Here is a 4,154-nt window from a genome sequence, read left to right as displayed (position 1 = left end):
CTCTCCCCTCCCCTCCCCTTCAAACATACTTAGGTATCATTCAGACTTTTCAGCATCATTTTTCTTAGCTTTTTGGTATTCATGAACAGAAATTTGCAGTGCTTCCAACAACACACAGAGCCATTATAATATGACTGCTAAAGCAGTAATGCTTTAATTTAGGAAACGTGGATTTTAGACCTTTTTCTACAATGAGAACTGTTATCTGTTTTCTGAGGAGGGAGACTCATAGAGCTGTGTCTAACTCTGCTTCCTTTTACCATGCCTGAACCTGCACCCTGTTTGAAATAGTCTACTATGCCTCATACCATCTCTTTCTGCATGGCAATTCCAATGCTCATGGCTGGAGCAACAGCCCAGGCTGCCCTGCTCTTTGTCTGGAGGTGGTGGGATGGGTATGGCTGTACGATCTTGCTGTCCCATGCTGTACTGACTGGTTAATCCCTCACCCCCATGGTACCCTTTGAGCTCTTAGTTTCTTCAGGGCTTCTTAACCCTTTACCTCTGTAGGACCGGTGTGGTCTTCAAAATACATGGTACACTGAATGGAAAAGGATGATAATAGGAGCACAGCGCTGTGTTGTGCATTTGAGCACTGAAGAGGTCTCAGCTTCACCATACCTTTGTAGCCATCGTGACCTACAGCAACAACAGTGAGAAAATGTACAGTGTACTTACATCTTTGCTACACATCTAGACTGCCAGACCTAGAGAAAGAGGATGTAATTTCTTCCAGGTAAAGTCAAAGGAAGGCCTTCTTAAAAAAGATGAATGCCTGTGGTGATGTATAACTTACAATTAAATCTTGAGTAGGAAAGAGTCTCCATCACAGCAAAAGTCTGAGCTTAGTGATCCAAGAAATTTCTCTCAGTCCCATTTTCCTGGTAATCTCTCTGCAAGTAACCCCGTTTAACCTGAATGGATGTATGGTTAAACAGCATTTCCCAGAGTTTTCAGAGAAACAGCCATTTGTTTGTCACTCATCTTCTTGTTTGTTTCTTTTCTGATTAGATTATAGACAGTAATCTGCCCTGGTCAGAAGGTGGGATCAGTGTACTTTGTTTCACAGTAAGCTTGTTTGTTAGCTGTGGGTCAAATATAAAGAAAAGTCTTCGTCTAGCTGTAAGAAACGAGACATGTAATACAGCTACACGTTCTTATTGGCAAACATTAAAAGTGGATGGCCTTTTTTGCTAATCTCTTTTAGATACTGTACTTGTATTTCTAGACATCAGGGTACAGTACTGGGAGCTACTAAAAAATCTGCCTTCAGGCTGGATCTCAGATTAGAAAACTTTCTCAGCACTGAAACAAAAACCCATTTTAATATTAATAATCTGTAAGCTCTGGTGGGATGACTTACACCCAGAATTGATAAAATAACATTAAGCTCCAGATATATCTGTTAGTTTTTCTGTCCCAAAAGAGCAAGGAAAAGAGGAATTCCTTCCAGTCTTCCAAAAGTCTTCACCACCAAATTCTCCCATGATATGACACAAAACCTACAACTGAAGTTAATTCAGATAGTTGCAGTGCAGCTAAATTTTAAATATAAGTAATTTCAAGTTTACAGGTGTAGGAACTTATCATTACATATTCCTAAATTGATAGCTTCTGTTGGAAAAGCAGACAGTGCAGTAGCAAAGACTACAAAGTGGCACAAGTAGAAAGTTCTATTCTCAACTGTCTCTTTAGCAAGGCCTGAATGGGAAACTGAATGAAAGGGGTTTTAACAGAGGAAACAACTTCTGTGGATAGAAAAGGATAGAAAAAACATTTAATACTATAAGCTGGCAACTGCTGTAATACATCAGACCATCCTTCATATTTTGTTTCTATTTCTCTTTTATGAAAGACAAGCCAGGAATTGCATGTTGTTAATTAGAAGTTAGAGTAAGTCATGGCAATGTACACAAAGATGGTATCTTAGAATCATAGAATGATAGAATCCCCAAGGTTGGAAAAGACCTACACGATCATCCAGTCCAACCTTTCACCTACCACCACCATTTTTACCACTAAACTATGTCGATTAATACAACATTTGCATGTTTCTTGAATGTCTCCAGAGATGGTGACTCTACCACCATCCCGAGCAGTTAATTCCAGCACCTGACCTCTCTTTCAGGGGAGAAATTTTTCCCAAGATCCAGCCTGAATCTCCCCTGGAGCAACTTGAAGGCATTCCCCTCATTCTATCACTAGTTGCATGGGAGAAAAGGCTGAACCCCACCTCAATATAGCCTCCCTTCTGGTAGTTATAGAGAGCTGTAATGTCTGCCTTGAGCCTCCTCTTCTCCATACTAAACAATCCCAGCTCCCTCAGCTGCTCCTCATAAGACTTGTGCTCCAGACCCCTCACCAGCTTCGGTGCCCTTCTCTGGATATGCTTCAGGGCCTCAATGTTTTTCCAGTAGTAAAGGGCACGAAAGTAAACACAGTGCTTGAGGTCTGGCCTTACCAGAGGTGAGTATGAGTGGATAATAACCTTCCTGCTTCTTCTGGCAACACGAGATACATTCTGATACAAGCCAGGATACCAATGGCCTTCTTGGGCACCTGGGCACACTGCTGGATCGTGTTTAGCCAAGCACTGACCAATGCCTTCAGGTCCACTTCTTCCACACAGTCTTTCAGCCACTCTGCCCTGAGCCTTTAGTGTAGCCTGGGGTTGTTGTGGCCAAAGTGCAGGACCTGGCACCTGGTCTTGTTGAACCTCATCCCATTGGCTTCATCCCACTAATCCAGCCTGCCCAGATCCCTCTGAAGGGTCTTGCTATCCCCAGGCAGATCAACACTTCCTGCCACCTTGGTGTCATCTGCAAACCTACTGAGGGTGCACTCAACCACCTCATCCAAGCCATCAGTAAAGATATTGAAAGGGATAGGACCTGATACCAACCCCTAGAGAATATGACTCATGACTGGTCACCAGCTGGATTTAACTCCATTCACCACCATTTAGCTCTGTTCACCACAACCAACTTTGTTCAGTAATTGTCTGTGAAGGTGTCTAACAGCAGGGCCTGTGATAAACTGTGATAAATACTCACATGAAGAATTACTCCAAAAACAAAAACAAAAACAAAACAAAACAGCAAAACAAAACAAAACAAAAAAACCAACAGTACAGTATGAGTGGTTCTCTGAACATGTACCATAGCTGTGTTTAATACACCTGCAAAACCACATCTCTATTGTTTGGACTTAATTCTCCATCATCTTTCCCATTTAATGTCTTCTTCCATTTTGTCAAGCAGAACTTGATCTCATCCTCTATTGGTGTCCTATTTAAATTTATATCTGATTGTTTCTTTCAGCCCTCTCACTTATGTGATACTGGTAGGAACATTTCCCTGTATCTTGTCAGTCTTCCTCCTGCTGCCAGGGTTTCTCTTGTTTCTTGCCTCCATACTTCATGTCTTTTTAATCCCCATGATCTTTTTTCCAGATCATTAATGTGTTTTCTGACCTACTCTGGACAAGTTTCTTGCTTTATATCTCTTCCTGCGGTCATCCTCTAAAAATTCAGTCATAATACTGAAGCCAGGCTGAACGCCAAATGACTGTCCTCTTTTCCCAAGACAGCTTTGCTTTATCCCTACCAAAACCAGAAGAAAATAGACTATTTTATGCAGCACAGTTCCTGCTAAGATGTATAGCTAGCAACAGGAAGCCGAGGCTATTTCACATTGAGCACAAAACTTTGTGCCTGAACACAGAAATCTGAAATTCATTAAAAAGCATTCAGTGTGTTTCTACAAGAATCATGATAGAAGTGCAAGCTGGCAGGTACATTGCATCTGCTTAATGGTGGATTGGTCCCATGTAGCCCAACAGCCTTCCTGCCCAGCTGAAGTTTTCTTGGTCTGCTACTTGGGATTAGTCTAAGATAGTATCAAGATGTTAGAGAATGCTCAGGACTTGGTGCATTTAGAACAGCCAGAAAAAGTTTTGGCCAGAAAGCTAGGGGAAATTTTTGTTCAGAATAAATGAAATAAATTTGACTGGGAAGTAGAATGGGAAAAACAAGTCTCTTGCATATTTTACTGTGAAAATTCATAAATTAAGGTTGCAAACACTCTTTTCTTCTCTCTTTCTCTCTCTCTTTCTTTCTTTCTTTCTCTCTCTCTCTCTTTCTTTCTTTCTTTCTT

The 4,154-nt window shown here is 41.3% G+C and overlaps 1 protein-coding gene across 1 annotated transcript in view; it reads left to right on the top strand.

The window, feature by feature from the left end:
• The window catches only part of LOC104915027 (FRAS1-related extracellular matrix protein 1-like), a 197,618-nt gene that overhangs the window by 41,757 nt on the left and 151,707 nt on the right, over positions 1–4,154 (top strand). The window lies entirely within an intron of this gene.

This window comes from Meleagris gallopavo, chromosome Z (assembly GCF_000146605.3).
Source record: "Meleagris gallopavo isolate NT-WF06-2002-E0010 breed Aviagen turkey brand Nicholas breeding stock chromosome Z, Turkey_5.1, whole genome shotgun sequence".
NCBI lineage: Eukaryota > Metazoa > Chordata > Aves > Galliformes > Phasianidae > Meleagris > Meleagris gallopavo.
The sequence above is the reverse complement of the archived record's forward strand: the minus strand, read 5'-3'. Positions and strand labels throughout refer to the sequence as shown.